The 19,485-nt window shown below is 45.3% G+C and overlaps 1 protein-coding gene across 19 annotated transcripts in view; it reads left to right on the top strand.

The window, feature by feature from the left end:
- RIMBP2 (RIMS binding protein 2) overlaps window positions 1–19,485 on the top strand; it is a 321,527-nt gene that overhangs the window by 85,956 nt on the left and 216,086 nt on the right. For all 19 annotated transcript variants that reach the window (XM_024348152.3, XM_024348148.3, XM_024348150.3 and 16 more), the window contains one exon: window positions 4,044–4,178. The gene's annotated coding sequence lies outside the window, so the exon portion shown is untranslated. Of the gene's footprint in view, window positions 1–4,043; window positions 4,179–19,485 lie in introns of those variants that run through there.

The raw sequence follows: 19,485 nt of genomic DNA, 5'->3' as shown, positions 1-19,485 counted from the left end.
GGCACCGACCTGCACTAAATGCATTGAGAAGCCAGGAATCATTTCCCCAACCCCAAATTTTTTCTTCTTTAATAGAACTAGAAAAAAAATGTACATCACTTGCAGATTATCGTGACTTCCTGTAATCTCATTTTTTCATGTTATTCTTAATGATTTCTCTGAGAGAACATGATTCCTTAGAGGAGCAGAATAGGATGTGTGTTGGTGGAGGTAAGGACTTGGGGGTTTGCATTAACAGGAGGTAGTCAGCAATGACGACGATGTGCCTCTGCCTGCAAGGATCTCACTGGAGGTGTCTGCCTTGATTTGTTTGCATCCAGCCCATCTGATCTGGTTAGAAACGTCTCTTTTATTGTTTGCTGAAATCGTCCCACGATGAAGTAGGTGGACCAGTGGTGTTACATCAGTTGATTTTAGGAGATGTATAGATTTTTAAAAATGTTTTTATGTGATAACTATTTGTTTCATGTAGTTTAAAGAAAAGACATGGGCATATCAAGTAAGTTAATGTGATAGTATAAGGTTTCCTTTGAGAAAGATTTGTGGAGGAAGACTTCAGTGAGTTCCCAAGCTAGACACAAGCATGCTTTCTTTTGTGCTGCAACAGTAGTTTTTAACTCGAAAGTGCATGCATGTAATTTGAAAAATTAAGTGTATAAAGGTATATGGAAAAAATCTCGTGCTGTCTCTTCTTTCCATACCCAGTCCCTTGAGCCCACTTTCAATACTTCTAGTGGTTTCTTCTTGAAGCTCTTAAGTAATAGTAAAATTTGCCAATATTGTAACTTTTTTTTTTTTTTTTTTTTGACTTACCAGTTTTCCAAAGTAAAAAATATTAGCAGCACTTTCTGGGGTGGTAGATAAGTGGTTCTCAAAGGACTTTGAGTGGGCAGTTTTGCCTTTCAGGGTTGGCGTTGGGAGACACTTCTGTTTGTCATGATTCAGGGAAACGTGTGTGCTACTGGCCTCTGGTTGCTACTGGCAGGGATGCTGCTAAACACCCCATAGTGCACAGGACAGCCTGCACAAGGAAGAATTACCTGGCCCCAAATGTCACACTGCTGAGTTTAAGAAGCTCTGTGGTAAACGAAGATTTAGTTATCTTAGTTTCCCTCCCCCAGTCTATACACATAGTTAAATTGCTACTTTATTTAAGTGAATACTTAGTCGTTACATTGTTATTGTGTGTATATTGTTAATGGTAGCACCAATTAGTGACTGTGGTTACATCCCTTTCATTGTATGGCTTTTTAGTTTTCCTGGAGTTATTAATAGCCTGATTTTCAATTGTGCCATTTGCAATCTACATATTAAAAACTCTTCTCCCGTTCTTTCTGATATCAAAAGCTTTTCTTGAGTCTCTCTTTTCTCTAGATTCTTTATTTCTAAAGCCCTTTGTAATCTTGTTTCAAACCCATTGCTCTTGAGAGCTAAGGCTCAGCTGTCACCTTGGAATTCTTCTCTATCCCTGTTTAGGGTAGGATTTGTTGTTTCCTGGATCCTGTGGCTTTCCCTTTTATCTTTTTTTTTTCCCACTTGTTTTGCTGCAGCACAGCTTCCAGTCATTTCCTAAGAAAGAACAGCCTGCGGAGGTACATTTTATGAGTCTTTGCATGTATGGTAATCTCTCTTCTCTATCCTCACACTTGACTGACAGCTTGTTTTGGGTATAGAACCTTAAGTTGGAAATAATAGTCAATCAGAATTTTAAAGACATTCTGTTGGCTTCCAAGATTGCTGCTGAGAAGTCTAATGCCCTAACCCATTTTTTTCCTCTTTAAAATTCCACCTCTTCTTTCTAACGGTTATGGGAAGTATTTAGGGCCTTCTCTTTATCATTCACCTTCTCGAATCTCATGGTACTCTTTGCTTAGGTCTGTTCTCATCTGTGTTGCAGAGCACTCAGAGATCCTTTAATGTAGAACATGTTCTTATGTTTTTCTGACGATTTTCAATTTATCGTGATTCTGGGCAGTTTAAAAACTCTAACAAAATAGAAGTAAAGGAATTTCTGATATTTTGGTTGTTTGTGTCAACATGAAGGTCTACTGATACATATATATATAGGAATTTTTGTTTTTAAATATTTGGTGGCCCAGATGAGAATTCCCCAAGACTTTATGTGTAGCATGCTTTTTATATTTTTTATATTAATTTTTATAATTAATTTTTATGTTAATTTTTATTAATTAACTTGACAATAACTCTTTAGTTGGCTGGGCATCAGTCAGATGATTGTTGTTATTATTTTCTCTTTCTAGAAACCCTATTGGTAAAAGTTAGACCTCCTGGATTGATAGTCTCTTTTTATCTTTAATATTTTCTAGCACTTTGGGGCATATCTTTTATCATCCAAATCTGCCATTAAAATTTTTATTTCAGCAACTATCTTTTTCATTCACAAGAGTTCTTTTTGTCCTTCATTGGTCTTTTTAGCATCTTGTTCTTGAATTTTATGTGCTTTCTGAAGATACTTGTTAGACTTGTTGCTTTTTTTTTTTTTTTTTTTTTTTAAGCTTGGTTGGTTGGCTGGATGATCTCTCTCTCTTCTGGGTTTTATCGTTATGTTCTTTTACTCTTCCATATTAGAGGTTTTTAAATGAAGCTGTACTCCTTGGTTGTACTCCTTGGTACTCCAAGACTGCTTTTGGAGCATAGTCTTGACAGGTTGGGGGAGGTCAGTGGTGAGCTCAATCCAGGGTAGCTGTGAGGGAGCTGAACACATTTTGTTGTAGAAGCTCCTCATGTCAAACATGGTCTTTGCTCTTGGATTGTAGTTTTCTACCAAAATATTTCCAGTCTCTTGCCTAGTTTGAGAGTGGTGAGGGGTAGCATCCACCTACGTGCTTAATGCATTGGATCTGGGGAGGGGTATTCGCAGGCGGACTGTCTAATTTCTGTTTTCAATATAATAGCACTTGGCTGTTATGACCTCTACCTGCTGCATGTGAGTCCTGAGCTCCCTCATTAAATATCTCTAGAAAATAAACTTCAGTCTCCTGCCTAGATGTGTTTCCCTCACAGATTGCTTGCACAAAATTCTAAATTTTATTAGATTCTAGCTTGAACTAACATTATGCATGCCTGTTCTGGTATTCCCTGTCAGACGGAGAGTCCTGGAAGGCCTTGATCTTACTCATGCTTGGGCCTAACAGCTGTCAGGAACTTTGCAGGTGCTCAGAACATGTTTGCTAAATTGAAATAAATTGAATTTTGACCATACAGATGGTTTTTCAGCTCCAAGTTCTAGGATAAAGCCTCACTAGCTTTTTATCCTTCCTCTCACTCCTGCTGGTTCATATGGATGCAGGATATCAGCAAGCTTTTCGATGAAACCGAAGTTAATTCAATTTATCATCTTATTCTGTGGTTCTGAGCAGGTTAATAACTCTTTTTAGCAAAACAGAAGTAAAGAGATTTCTGATATTTTGATTGTGCATGTCAACATGAAGGTCTACTGATATACAGGAATTTTTGTTTTTGAATATTTGATGGCCAAGGTGGGAATTCTTTAAGAGTTTACTATGTGTAGCATGCTTGTTGGTTTTTATATTTATTTTTATTAATTAATTTGACCTATAATAACTCTTTCTGTCATCGGCTGGGCATCAGTCACATCTTGATAATTAAGGATATGTGCAGTGCATGCCCAGTTATTGACTTGTGCCCTCAATTCTGTCCCTTGCTATCATCTGTCTATCCTGGATAATTAGCCCTAAGTGCATTTCTTTTGGCAAATGCAGGAACTTGATGGTCTACTCAAGGAGTCACGAAAGCTTCATGTCAATGGCTGTGTTGTATTGTTGCACTGTTCCGTACCAGGAAATTTGGTTGAAGGGAAAGAAAAATCTCAGGCTGGGAGGACCGTGAATTCAGTTTCAAATCTGTCCCTCACTCAGCCCTTAGTGTTCTGAACTGGGAAATGGTAGCAGAATTCCTGCTTCTCCCTGGATCTTAAGCATCAAGGAAGGTGAAGGAGGCAGACAAGCAAAATTGCAAGTCATTCTTTGGTGACAGAAGATTGTGTCTGCTTCTTCCCGCAGCTTGGAAATGACCCGCCACACCTGAAGCCTGCAGGTGCTGAGGCCACATTCGATCAGACCCAAGCTTTGGGAGACCGCTGGGGAAATTTCCCACTTCCTCTCCTGAGACCAGGAACTCAGCAGAGAAACTTTGTGGTAAGTCGTCCTTTCTTTTCTCAGAAGCAGTATTCCTCTGTATCAGTTAGGGGCTGTATCTGTTCTTTCATGGTTTGTTGATTTATTTGAGGCATATTTATCAAGTGCCAACTGTATGTCCCCTAATTAAGAGGACTAAGTAGTAAACAGAGCAGATGTGGTCCTTACCCTCACAGAGAGAGGAACATCATGGGGAACAGCCATGCAAAGGCCCTGAGGCAAGAAAGAACTTGATGCCTGAAAATCTGGGTGTCTGGAGCACAGATGGGGACAGATGGACAGGGCAGTTCATTCAGGACCTCAGGGCTGGCTGTGCTAGGGTATTGATTCTAAATCTTAAGAACAATGTCCAGAGAGTAGTGATTGATTTTAGGTGGAGAGTGACATGATCCAATTTTTATTTTAATAAGATCACTTCCAGTTCTGAATGGAGGTGGAGGTAAGCATGGGAGCAAAGAGGATTAGGCGGCAACCATGTAGTCCACATGACTTGCAAGGGTGTCCTGCACTAGGATGGTAGTGGACGTGAGGGTCATTGGAGAGGTCCTGGATATATTGGGGCAGCAGGACCTGCTAGCCATTGTGATAGACTGGGCTGAGAGGGAGTGCAAGGGGGTGACAAGAATGGCCTTCATATTTTTGGCATGGGCTGCATGGTGGGAGGGGAGGACCATTTCCTAGGATGAGAAAGACTGAGAGAGCAGTAGAAGTGTGGGGAGATTCACATTCAGGTTTGCACCGAAGCCCAGTTTTGAGTTTGAGTTACCCAACTGACACCTAAATACAGGGGAAAATCCACAGTTCGATGGTCAGATTCAGGGTTCAGGAGAGAACTCTAGGCTGGTTTCTTCATTCCTTGTGAAATGTTTGGTTTGAGGTTTCCTGTGCAGAGGTGTGATCTGAACTCAGGGAAATAGTTCATTTCACCCTGTGTGATCATGAGACAATCTTGGGTAGTAAGAATAACAGCTGCTTTCTGTTACTAAAGGTTTTCAACCTGGAAATGGCTGGCTAGGCACTGGTGGCACTGACTGTTCCACCTGCATTTGATCGCGCAGCAGAAGATGAATCAGCTGGACCTTTGGTGCCCCTGCTTGGGCTTGGCAAATGAGTCTGAGTCTCAGATTCCAGTAAGCGTGGTGGTGGTGGAGGAGATGGTGATGATGCTAGCCGTAGTCCTGGTGATGGAGGAGATGTTGATGATGCTGGCGGTAGTTGTAGTGATGGAGGAGACGGTGGTGATGCTGGCAGTAGACTTGATCGAGGAGATGGTGATGCTGGTGGTAGTTGTGATGGAGGAGATGGTGATGATTTTGGTGGTAGTCATGGTGATGGAGAAGATGATGGTGATGCTGGCGGTAGTCGTGGTGATAATGGTGGTAATGGTGATGCTGGCGGTTGTCGTGATGGAGAAGATGGTAGTGATGCCAGCGGTAGCCGTGGTGATGGAGAAGACGATGGTGATGCTGGCGGTAGTCATGGTGATGGAGGAGCTGATGGTGATGCTGGCGGTAGTCGTGGTGATAATGGTGGTAATGGATCCAGCCAGTATGTGTTCAGTAGACCTAAATCCACACCCAATCCTCTGATTCCTATTTTATGCATTCATTTTCCATAGAAGAAGGCAGAAAAGGTCTGATGTGAAACTTAACTGTTTCCAATGTAGGATATACACTTGGTAATCATTTGTTTCTCATTACAATAGAGCCACTAATCATCACTTAATGAGTAAAGGCAGCATCCTTGGAGGTGGGTAAGATTCCTGAAAAATATTTCAAAACGCTTTCATTTTCATTATTAATATAATGGTATCAGTTTCTTCAATGAATATAATTTATGACAATATGTTTATCTGTATGCCCTAAAAAGACAAATTGTGTCATTAAGAACACTTTCAAAGAGTGTGTTTCAACTGAGTGGTGTGGGTTATTAGTTGTAATCTTTTTCCAGTGCATTTATTATACTTGGCCTATGGGATACAGAAGCCAATCTGTCCTCCTAGGGATCACAAGCAGATTATTTTGAGGGCTTATTACTTTTTTGATATTTTTAAATTTTGGTCATTCTGGGGTTGGAAGCTAGAGTGGAGTGATGTATGTGTGTATGAGTCTTTCCTATATTTGGAATGAGCTGGTCTTTTTTTGATAGATTGTTGGCTGCTTGGAATTGCAGATGCATCATTAAGCTATTGCATTTAAATTTAGCTCTTGTTCTCACTCTAGAAGGGAATGGAATGTTTGAATTATTTCACCATGAAGGGAGAGCAATTAGAAAATAGGTCCTCATGACTGTTTGAAAGAGTGGGCCTAGTTCGTGAGTCTGAGATGGGCTGCACATTTGACTTGGAAGAGGAGGCTCTCTGAGAGTAGCTCCAGTCTGGAGGAAGTTAGAGCTGCCTGAAGCACACCTCAGTGGCTGCTAAATTTTAATCTCTCCAAAGGCAGCATTTCCTGTCTAAATCCACAATGACCATTCTCAACGGCTCTGTCGTTTCCCTCCATCCAGACAGGTCTCGGCGCCCCTCTATGTCAATAAAACATATTAAGATGCTTATTCACAGATCTGAGTTGGAAAAGTTAACAACTTTCACAGGGGTTGTGAGTATGTGTGAGCAGCTTTAAAGTTATGCTCATTTCAAAATTGCTGCAAGAGAATAACTTGAAAGTGCCTAGCATAAAAAGATTAATGTAATAAATATCCTAATTACCCTGATTTGACTTTCACACATTATATGGGTGTATCAAAATATCACGTGTACCCCAATAATATGTCCATTTATTATGTATCAATTTAAGACACCCAGATACATCGGCTGGCGTGGTGGCTCATGCCTGTAATCTCAGCACTTTGGGAGGCCGACGTGGGCGGATCACAAGGTCAGGAGTTTGAGACTAGCCTGGCCAACATGGTGAAACCCTGGCTCTACTAAAAATACAAAAATTAGCTGGGCGTGGGGTCGTGTGCCTGTAATCCCAACTACTTGGGAGGCTGAACCCGGGAAGCAGAGGTTGCAGTAAGCTGAGATAGTGCCATGACACTCCATTCTGGGCAACAGCGCAAGACTCCGTCTCAAAGAAACCCAAATATAATCCTAGTTAAAGTGAATTAAATCAGTACAGTAAAAGAAAAAACAAAATTATTTTACCTTGTCAGATTTGAAGGGCAGCAGATGCTCACTGAAAAAGTCACATCTCACAGAGATGTATAAAGTAAAACATTAAAATCACCTGATAAATATTTCCCGTTCCTAATTCCCATTGGCGATCATTATGAAGAGTTTGGTGTTTCTTTTCAGAATTCTCAGACCTTTCCCCATGCATACACAAATCTACACACACACACACGTCTTGGTGTAAAATAGAGGCAGGTGTATAGACAAAAGTGGATGTGGACACACAACTCCATGTGTGCATGTCCAAGTACACACATAATCTGTTCTGCAACTTTTAATTTTCATTACTTACATACTAAATTTATATATTTAATTTGTAAAATCTCATGTATCTTGACTCTTCTACCAAGCTAACCACTGTCATCAGTTTGGACCTTCCAAACATATGTGAAACTCTGTCCTATAATTTTGTATGTGCTTTAAAGAAAAGTATATTTTTCTGCAGATTGGTATTTTCCATTTCCAGAACATTTCCTAGAGACCTTTGCCTGGTATTTCCTATGAGTACATTGGCACCCAACCTCAGCCTTGTAAATTGCTGTGTTTCACCCAGCAGTGTAGCTATACTGAGTGTCTCAGCCTGGGCTCTCCTAGAGCAAGCCCAAGATAAGGATTCCAGCAAAAGTGGTTTCACGGGAAGGTGACCCCAGGAAATTTTGGGAGGGGAGTGTGGAAGTGAGACAGGGTAGGGCAGGAAGTCAGTAATGGGTGTGTGTTATCCAGCCAGTTGCCACTGTGGGTGATGGGGGCTCAGTCCTGCTGTGGAACCTCTGGGAGACTGTGGTGTACACCGTGGGATTATCTGCTTGAGGGATGAGGGAGCTGGGGTATTTATCCACCAGCACTCTTCACTTGGCTGAGGCGGTCTTGCAGGTGCATGGAGGCTCCAGCATGTCTTGCTTGCCCTGCATGTAGGCCAGGCTTGGGTCTCAGCTAGATGGAGCCCCCAGGCACAGAAATGCAGGTGTTGGTGGTAACCAGCTTGGTGTGCATGGAGTTGAGTGCTAAGAGGTTATGGGAGGCAGCTTATGCCCACTGAAGGCACTTGCTGCTGTTGATGAACAATTGTGCTATATGTAGATGCACACATAGATGACAACAGTTAACTAACTGTCCCCTAACCATGCCTAATTATTATCAGTACTACAGCAGGGAACATACTTGTCCATGCTACCTGTGTACATTACTCGAGAATCTGTGCAAATGTGCTTCTACTTCAGGGGGTGGGGGCAAGGGGAGGGAGAGCATTAGGGCAAATACCTAATACTTGTGGGGCTTAAAACCTAGATGACAGGCTGATAGGTGCAGCAAACCACCGTGGCACATGTATACCTGTGTAACAAACCTGCATGTTCTGCACATGTAGCCAAGAACTCAAAGTAAAATAAAAGTGCTTCTATTTGTATAAGTGTTGAAATATATAGAAAAAGCTAAAGGGGAATACATGTGTGTGTTCATCATAATATGCTTTTTAAATTCAATAATGCAGTATGGAATTACCTCAGTCTTTAATAGTATTCAGTTAACCTTAGTTTTGTATGTATTTGTGTAAGTAGCCCAGCAACCTGATTTTGTACACTACAGATGCTTGGCAAATATTTGTTGAGATAAGAAACCATTGATACTAGAAGGAAATGGCCCCAACAGTATCCCCAGACCTCAGTCCACGCCATCTGTTCTTTCATTTTCTCTGTTAGATGAGTCTTCTTGTTCCTACCTGCAGGGCTTAGTAGGCAAAAACTGTTTACTCGATGCCATGAGCTCTAGGAACAGAGGTTACATCTAAGCAATGAGCAGGGTCAGAGAGAGAGAAATTTTGTCTTCTATGCCTTTTGTGGAGAATTTTGCGACTATCAGCCTGGTGGAGGCATTGCCTAAATCTGCCAACTAGCCCGATATTTCCAAGAGTGTTGTACAGGCAATAAAATAGACAAAAACAACCAACAAACCCTAGCTAGCTATGGTCATGTAGTTATTGGAAAAAATACAATTATTAGGAAAAATATAACTAGTAGGCCAGGTGCAGTGGCTCATTTCTGTATTCCCAGCACTGTGGGAGGCAGAGGTGAGAGGATCGCTTGAGTCCAGGAGTTTGGGACCACCCTGGGCAACAAAGTGAGACTCCATCTCTATTATCAAATATATATTATATATAAATATATGAAAAATAGAGAATTATACGTACAATTAGTGAATAGTGAATTTATGTACAAAATAACTAGTGAATTAACCAACAGTTTTGTGTTATATGTAGTTTCCTTTTTCAATATAATTATGTATGTAAAACACAAGCTCATTTAAAGAAAGAGGGTCAGTTGATAGTTGGCACAGGGATGGCAAAACTTGTGATGTTTGGGGAATCTGTTCCCCGGAACCTCGTATGCAGCCTTGTGGGGGCTTCACGTCTGCTCCGGTGAGCCGCAGGCCCTGCCTGTTACCCAGGATCCAACCTGAAACAAACAGGCCTGCAAGCCCTCAGGGCTCATTTTTGGTCAGGACCCCAAGACTAACTGTCTCGGCCTAATTTTATTTGTGCGGAAATGTCTAGTTAAAATGGCTCTTAATGTCGTTACTCTTCACGACTAAAGCAATTATGTATTTTAAATTCCATTTTGTTGGTTTCATTTTGTTCTGTTATTATTTTTTAAAGTAGACAAGTCGACGTGGAATGGGCTCTGTTGATACTGAAGTCTCAGTGCCAGTTACAGTCAAACGAGTCATTAGTGCTGTCCTGGGCCTGTCGGGAAGTGTGTGTGATGCTGGCCTGCTGGCCTCAGTACCAGGCTGGGTTCAGCGATGGCTCCGGGTTTACCTTCAAGGGCAGTAAAAGGGTAGAGTACCACTGTGTTTGGCAAGAGCTTTGGAAATGTCGAGGAAATAGTCACACTTCCAGCTATGGTACCCAGGTCTCGGTATCATCCATTTCACTCATGTCTCTTGGTAAACTCGGGCCCTGGGATGTCATTTACTTGCTCCTTTTGTTCTGCAGGACACATAAATGAGGCTGCTGATATAGCCGTGGGCTCAGAGAGGCCTTGGGGCTTGCTATGCCCCGTGGTGTTATATTATGTGTGTCGCGGTCTTCAGATTTCAGATGACAGAGAACCAGCTCAAACTAGCCTCAGCAAAAACGGGAGCTCTTGACAGGTGTAATTGAAGAGAGGAGATTCTAGCTTCAGGAACGGCTACGTCCAGGAACTCTGCCGATGTTTTGGGAATCTCCATCCTTTTCCTCTGTGTTGGCGTCAGTCTTTAATCAGAGTCCCTTAATGGTGCACTTGGAGTTCACAGGCCTGGTGCTGTTCCCACATTGTATTATCATATCTACAGTTAGGCCCAAAAAGCCAGCAGGGCTGTGTATGACCATGGCACGTGCCCCCTGCTTTTCTCTCAGGGGGAGGATCCACCTGGAGTCCATCACCCTAACCCTCACCTTTCAGAAGGCCCATCTCCAGAGCCTGGTGACTGAACTCCAGGGTTTCCAACTCACCTAAGGTCACTTTCCACGTAGGAATGACCAGCTCCCAGGGCGCTGGTAAAAAAATGAACCCACCCTCACTAAGGGGTGACTCCATCTCCTTACAGAGGTGTGTGCATATTTTCAGGCCTCCCCATTCAGCCAGATCTCAAGGCAGGTTGCTCGCCCGCCCATGGCTAATGTAACCATGCCAAGGATGGCTCACAGGTGCCCCAGGCCCGGAGTCCAGGTCTGCAGGTTCCAGGTGCTCACCACTGCTGGGTGGGGTGGTTGACTGCGGGTCACAGAGGTAGGTCTGTTACAGGGTGAGGGGTGTTCCCTGCAAAAAGAATGTTGGAGGCCCAGCCCCCTCAAAATGTGATCTTACTTGGAGACGAGGTCTTTATAGAGGTGACCAACTTAAAGCAAGGTCATTAGATTAGGCCTTAATCTACTATGACTGGTGTCCTTACAGAGAGGGGGATTTGGATGCAGAGAACATTGGCAGGGATTGGGGTGGTGCTTCTAGGAGCCACGAAGTACCAAGAATGTCAGCCACCACAGAAGCCGGGGACAGGCATGGGCAGAGCCTGCCTGTGACCTGAGGAGCAGCCCTGCTGACACCCCGAGCTTGGGCATCTGGCCCCTGGGACTGTGGGGCCGTGTATGCCTGTTCTTCAAGCCTCCTGGCTTGTCGTACTTTGTCACGGCGGCTGGAGGAAACTAACGTGAGGTCTCTGGTTGCACGCAGCAGAACCTGGTGCTGGCCACCTAAAGGGGAAGGGGATTTGCTAGAAGGACCAATGGCGACGGCCAGCGAAGCATCAGGGATTGGGAGCCTCAGGGAGGAGGAGAGCTGCAGGATGACCCGCCTGGAGTGGGAGGGAGGGGGGGACATGCTCTGGCCGCTGGTTCTTTTTTTTGTCCTTGGGTCCCTCTGCTCAAGATTTAAATTCAGGGGACTGATTGTTTAACTGCCACCACTTCGGTCTTGTGCCCATCCCTTGGCTTGAGAGGGTGAGGCACCGTGACTGCCCTCAGCAGACCACTTCCAAAGCAGAGTCTGGAAGCTCTGGCCAGAAGACTGAGCCACTGCCTCAGAGGCCCTTTTCAACCGGTTGCTGCAGGGGTCCAGGACCCTCTTTCTCGACATCAAGTCAAGTCTGCACACCATGTGTCGGGGGCAGATTTCAGCACAGTGTCGCATACCTGCTCCATGTTGGCCCTCTGTCTTCCTGGCGCAGAACACCAAGGACAGCATGTGTCTGCAGGGCCACCTCTTTGCCGACACAGTTACTGTCCCTTTACGTGTTTTGACCGTCTGTCCACCCCAGGCCTGTGCAGTCTCCAAGAGTAACCAGGCAACGGAAGCATTTGCCGCTGATAGATATCCACAGACAGCAGCCAGCTCCCCGGTGCAAACAAAAGGGCTTCGGATTAGGAGAGGAGGTTGATAAGGGACCGTGAGCACAGCTAGAGCTTACTCTTTAACCTGGGGCCGTGGTGTCTGTGCGGTCCCCTTGACGACATACCGTGGCTAGATTAGAGATCCACACTGATCAGTCGCCATGGAAAGAATAACACGTGCGTGTGCATTTCCTGTTTTGTGTGAACATCTCCCAGACCCCTTAATACAGAACTGGGACTTTCCAAAATCGCCACTTGGTTTAGCATGGGTGACTCACATGCAGCATCTCCACTCTGTACACTGGAAAGTTTTAGATATCTGAATTTGAAGGACCAGCTTCCCAAGGAGTAAAAAAATCAATAACATGATCAGTAAAGAGCATAATGATTTCAGTCCTGGAAGAGGTGAGGGAATGAAAGCTCTGACTGAGCTCCAGAGGTTGGTTTTGTAAAGCAGTGACTGTTGCGTAGCACCCTCCACTGCCTGAAATCGTGTGCGTTTGTGGTCTGTGTGACCTGCTGTAATGTGGACTTCATTGAGGAAGGGATTTCACCTTTGCTCGCGTAGTATTCCCAGTACCTGGAAAGCTGCTCTGAAAATAGCGCAGAAGTTTGTGGAATAAATAATTGGATGACTGAAGGAAGAAGTGGATTAATGAATACTAACATAATGGGAAAACGTATTTCTTCAGTTTTGCCTATTTGGTGCCATAATTTGAAGGTTGCTTGCTATAAAGTAAGGGGTGTGTGTGTGTGTGTTTAACATAAAAAGTCCATCAGCAATAAAGCTGTTAACTAACTTCTGGCTTTTAGATAAAGACCCATTTGTGATGAAAGTCTGGATAGAGGTCCAAATATTCACCCTCTCTTCCTCCCTCCATCCCTTCTTCTGTCCTCTCTTTCTAGGTGGGCTGAGGCTTGCACTATTAGCCAGATCCTTGTACAACTGGGTGCAGCTAAAATCTCTTCTCCATCCTGTTCATGCACAGTCTCCCATTTACATTGCTTTATGTTGTTGAAATTTTGACTTTAAGATTATTTACATTACAGAGCTATAAAGATGTTTCCGTCTAGGCACTTTTAATGGAAGGCATTTTGCCTGAATCACTTCCTGAGGAGCCTCCCACCTGCCTTCAGGATGCTTGTTCAGGTGTGGCTGTGAGCAGGAAGAGCCGCAGAACTCCTGGGAGCCCACAGCACTAGGCAAAAAGGCAAATACACTAGCCCCTGGATGTGGCAAACCTCATCCTTCCCCACCTGCTGAACACCGGGATGTTTCAGGGAGGGCGAGAAACCTAAGACTGAAGGGAACCTGATCTTTTTGTCTTTACCAGGAGGAGGGGGCCAGGAGGATCCGCTGTGGGGCTCGCTCCTTGGACCAGGGCCCATGGAGTGAGATGAAGATCCTATGATATATCCAGTGCTGTACATTGTCTATAAAAAAGGTTAATTAACACGTGTAACCTTCTAATCTGATGTTCTCTGGAAAGAGCTTTTTGTGTTGACTGGATCAAACCAGGAGTGAATGTGATGAGAGGAAGGCGTTGAGTGCTGATCATATGCAGTATGAATGATTATTTAGATAATACATTAATATTAGGCCTGGCATTGACGCACAGTTACGGGCAAGCAACCTGCCATCTAGGGGACTGGAGAACATCATTAACTCTTCATTTGCAAAATTGCTTTGGGGATCCGTGACTCTTATGAGAGTTAGATTTTCTTTCTTTTTCCCCTTTTTTATTTTTTATTTATTTATTTATTTATTTTGGTAAAGAAGAGGTCTTTCTATGTTGCCCAGGCTGGTCTCAAACTCCTGGGCTCAAGTGATCCTCCCGCCTCAGCGTCCCAAGGTACTGGGATTACAGGCGTGGGCCACCACACCCGGCCGAGTTAGATGTTTCTAAGAATCTCCCAGTTCTAAAGAGACCTGGCAATCTGAAAATCAGCTGATGCAATCAAAGTTTTCCAATGATTGGACAACATCTCTAAGTAGCCCAGACAACGGAGCGATTCCTGTTCTACCAGAATAATCTAATTTGCGTGCGTTCTGTGAATTCAGAACTGGGGTGCATCTGCGGACCTTCGAGGACTGAAGGTGCTGGGCTGCTTAGCGTCAGGTCATAGACACTCAGCCCAAGGCCCTCTCTGTTACTTTCTGAAGCTTCAGCTGAAATAAGAAGCAGCCCACCTTTGCTAAAGGAAAGGCCGCCTCCAAGCCCTTCTCAATGCCTCCCACTAAGCAGCCTGTAGCAGTATCTAAAGCTGGTGTCAGCTGAAACCAGCTTGTCGTTTCTGCCTGGAGCTGTAGCTGGCCTAGGCCTGTGGGGCCACAGCATTGACTGAACTCTCAGCTGGTGCCCCAGGGCAATGTGTGCTAGGAAAAAAATGGAGTCTGGTGAAGGGAGATGGTGACTCACTCCTTCCAGTGAGGAGGGAGAGGAAATGTCAGTGAGAGGCAAAGGGCAGGGATGACGCCATTTGCGTGAGGATGGACCTGGGTTCTAAGCCTGGTCCAGCAGCTCCCAGCTGCAGGGCGTGGGCCTGGGCTCTAGTTCCCTAAGCCTTGCATCCCTTGTGTGCTGGATGGAGGTGGCAGCATTAACTCGGGGCAGGGGGCAGGGGTGGGGGATCGTTGGTGACAATGAAACACAGAAGAGACTGGTAGGGTCTCAGCACCAGGCCTGGCCCACAGGAAGCTCAGAACGTGAGATGTAAGGCTGGCAGTCCTGGAAAAATGAGAGATGGGGTGGAACCTCTCATCAGTGGGACATGGGGGGCTCTGCAGAGGAGGAGGGGGGCCCCTGCACCCCAACTTCAGGTCAGCAGCTGACGCCAAGGCCCATGTTGCGGGGACCCACAGCCCACACAAGCAGTCCCTGAAAACTTTTCCTTCCTGCTCAGGCCTCTGGCAGAGCTCTCCAGGCCTCTGTGCTGGAAACCAAAGTCACCCTCTGACTTCTCCTTCCTGTGGCCTGCTTGTGCCGGCCAAACTCTTTGCTGGCTGCCACATGGCGATGTAGAAGGAGCTCTCCTGTCACTGGAGAGACTCCAGAGCACTGTGCTGACCCCATCTTGGGACATTCACGTCTTCCTGCCAGCCCCGGGCTCTGCCTTGATGAGCTGGGAAGGTGCGGGATTGGGAAGATTCCGTAACCTCTATCTCATTCATTGTCTCCTAGGATGGTGTCCTGCACATTTGGGCGCCCAGTAGACATGGCTGATGGGTTGGGCGACTTTTTCTATGCCTCAGTTTCCTTAGCTCTTAAATGGGTTTAAAAATAATCCTGCCTTGTAGACAGGTTTGAGGAGAAATCAGCAAGCCCTCAAGAAGAGGTTTGCAACTGTGGTAGTTGCTCAGGTGATTCCGCACTGGCCCGAGCCAGGAGCCCTTCTGAAAATGGCAACAGTCAGAGAAGATGAGAGGAGGAGAGACTAATAGGGGAGGCAGAAATAAGGAAGGAGAGAGGAGGAGAAGGGAGCAAGACAGCGGAGGAAGAGAGAGAGACATGGGGGGAGAACAGATGAGGGTACAGAAAGGAGAGGAGAGCGGGGAACCGGAGACAGAACGTGGCATGTGTCTAGTCATCTTCTTCAGATGTCTAGGGATGAAAGGGGACACCGTGAACAGCTCCCCATTTGTCTGGTGGGAAACGTGCAGGCGGAACGTTGTGATCTGTAACATCAGACATCCCTTCTTGGACACAGAGCCCAGCGGGTAGGTTTAAGAATGCAAAAGGCTAGGGTGTGTGTGCATCCGACTGCGTCACTCTCCTGCCAGGCAGGGAGACTGGTGCCTGCCAGAGGTGAAAAAGCAAACGCTGTTGTCCAGACCACGTCCCCGCCCGGAGCAGGAGGGCATCTAAGAGGCGTATGGGGACTTCTCCATGTAGCTTGTCTGGGTGGGCTCAGGGGGGCTTCCAAGAGTGATGGCAGACGTTTGAAACCTGTGCCAACCACCACAGGAAAATGCCTGTCACTGTTCATGAAAAATGGTGCTGTTTAAACTTAGTGGGCATTGGTTTTCTTAATTCTCCTCTCCTAATTCTTATACAGTGTCACATTCCATAGCCCAGGTAAGCAATGCATGTCCCTCCACCCCTTTCTCCCTGTCTATAATCAAAGACAAACACCTGTATCCCCACAGCTAGGCCTTGGGGGGGTTTGTTGGTTTATTAAAATGAGAATCTAGGCTAGGCCCAGTGGCTCACACCTATAATCCCAGCACTTTGGGGAGGCTGAGGCGGGCAGATCACTTGAGGCCAGGAGTTCAAGACCAGCCTGGCCAACATGGTGAAAACCCGTCTCTACTGAAAACACAAAAATTAGCCAGGTGTGGTGGCAGGTGCCTGTAATCCCAGCTACTCTGGAGGCTGAGATGGGAGAATTGCTTGAACCCGGGAGGTAGAGGTTGCAGTGAGCCGAGATCATGCCACTGCATTCCAGCCTGGGCGACAGAGTGAGACTCCATCTAAAAAAAAAATCTATATATGTTTGTGTGTACATATATATAGTATGTGTATTATGTATATATACATAATTATACATAATTATGTGTACATATATACATTTATGTATATAATATATAATATATTATGATGTATATGTTGTAATATTGTAATATATACATTATATAATATACAATATAATATATATGTATATACATAATGTATACATAATACACATATGTATATATACATAATACACATATATACACATACACGTGTATATATGTGTATGAAATATACATGTGTATTTATACACATACACAGTATCTGCACGTTTCCTGCCAGACAAATGGGGAGCTGTCCAAGCTGTCCTATTTCATACCTACACGTCTGAAGATGACTAGACACACAAGTTATCAAAAATATGTATATAGTTTATAAAACATTTTGTAAAGTACATATAAAATATATATGTATTTATTATATACATATATATTTTATATATCTGTATTTTATATACATATATTTGATAACTTGTTTTACTCAAAAGTGCGTCATGAACATTTTTCATGTCAACACATAGAATTCTAACTTGTGATTTTGCATTTCCTCATTGTAGTCGGTGGCACGGATACACCACAATTTTCTTTGACCACCATGAAAAGATGTTCCTCTGCAGACCTGCAAGATTTCTCCTTTTTTCTTTGCCCCGTCAGTGCTATGCTAAAGATCTTCATGTGCACATTCTTATTTTTATTTTATGGAATCAATTTCTGGGAATCTCTGGGTCAGAATTTGTCTATGCTTTTTAATTACACCTCCAAGAGATGGTTTCTCAGAAAGACTCCAGGAATCAACATTCCCACTGGTTCTGTGTGGAGCGGCCTATTGCTTTTTCCTTATAACCCCGGTGCTGTCTGTTACTGCTCTTCAGTTTTTCCACATCTAACATGCGAGAAGTGTTGTGTTGTTAGGGCAGAGGGAATGTCGTCGGTTTGTTTACGTTGCTCACTGAACGTCTTCTGAGGATAAGGGAGGTTGGGCACAAGGTTGGTAATGAATCACATGGTTTTCGCTGATTCCTGTGGGTGCTGCCCCAACTCATGTTAGTCCTTGGCCGTAAGTAACTTCTGTTTCTTTATTGTGCTCTTTAAGGAATGGGAGCAATGGCGTTGATTTCTTCTGCTTCCAGTCACATAGTATACGTGCAACTGTGTTACCAAGCCTGAAGTGCTACTGAAACATAAAGTGTAGCCAGCCTGTTGCGTCAGGTGGGACAGCGTTCAGCTGCAAGTAACAATAGAACCTGCTAACGCTGCCCTGCAGAGACCGGGCTGGCTTTTCTCATGCAGAAAGTCAGAGGCCACCATTGCAGGGGTGGCATGAGGGCTGAAAGGACCTGCCTCCCTCCCTCTCTGCTGGGGTCCTATGGTGGCTGTTGCGCCTTCTGGCATTGTGCCTGCATCCCAGGCAGGAAGAACGGAAAAGGCCGATGAGGGCTGTCTCTTAAGGAGACTGAGTTTTTTTTTTTTTTTTTTGAGACAGAGTCTTGCTCTGTCACCCAGGCTGGAGTGCAGTGGTGCGATCTTGGCTCACTACAGCCTCTGCCTCCCGGGTTCAAGCGATTCTCCTGCCTCAGCCTCCTGAGTAGCTGGGATCACAGGCACCTGCCACCACACCCAGCTAATTTTTGTCTTTGTAGTAGAGATGGGGTTTCACCACGTTGGCCAGGATGATCTCGATCTCCCGACCATGTAATCCACCTGCCTTGGCCTCCCAAACCGCTAGGATAACAGGCGTGAGCCACTGTGCCCGGCCGAGACTGAATCTTTACCGAAGAAAGGAAGAAGTCTGTGCTGGGCGTTCTCTGCTTGCCTCCCAGATCCACCCTCTACCTCCTTCTGTGCTGTCCTCTGCCTGCGGGGTGGGGGGCTGGGCGCACTGGACTTCCTCACTCAGGTTCTCTTGCCCTGTGGCTTCCAGGTGGCTTGGCCGATGAGGTCGCAGTAGGAGCCTGGAGATTGCGGCAGGGGTATCTGTGGGTTGCCCACTGGCCCTCTGGCGGGGCGGTCGCAGCTCCCACAATTGGAGTACCTGGGGGCGGCGTCCCCTGCCTTGTTGGCCCCGGCAACCCGCCGGCACTGCTGTCAACTCTCCCTCCGTCCCATCCCCTCTTTACTCACCAGGCATGGCCTTCTGGCTGGTGTCCTGGATTCTGACAGATGCGACTTTCCAAAGGACACTCGTGAGGACAAAAATGTCACCTAGTCATCCTTGCCGGCCGGGGAGCTGGGAAATGTATATCAAGGAAAGCCAGGGAGAAACAGCTGGTGAATGGTAACCCAGGGTCTAAGTAGCCTGTGCAGGTGGCGATGACGGGGGGCTGGAGACTAGGTGGAGGCTGTGTAATCATCGGGGTTACCCGGGAGGTTCTGGACTTGGGGGAGGGGGAGGGAAAGGAGAAGCTGTTTTACCCATCCGGACTCTCTCTATTGCAAGTGACAGATCCCAGCTCAGCCCTGCGGGCTGTGTACCTTGCTTCACCCTGATGGGGTCTAAGCCCAGAATAAGGTACCAGTGTCTGCATCCAGGGGGGCCTGCGGTGATGTCCGCACGGTTTGGTTACTGGGGAAGCCAGTTGTTTAAGACATAGAGCTGTGTTTGACAAGCTCCTCCAGGTTTCTCCCGTTTTGCATTTACACTGTTTCCTCTGAAGTCTTCCTTCCCACCATGGTCTTCACCATCCTGTCAAGATGGTGTTTTAAAAATTATTTTAAAAAACACCATTTTCCCATAATGTGCTCTCTTAGCTTGGGTTGCTGT

Source organism: Pan troglodytes, chromosome 10 (assembly GCF_028858775.2).
Source record: "Pan troglodytes isolate AG18354 chromosome 10, NHGRI_mPanTro3-v2.0_pri, whole genome shotgun sequence".
NCBI classification, from domain to species: Eukaryota; Metazoa; Chordata; class Mammalia; order Primates; family Hominidae; genus Pan; species Pan troglodytes.
This window is presented reverse-complemented; position numbering and strand designations above follow the sequence as displayed.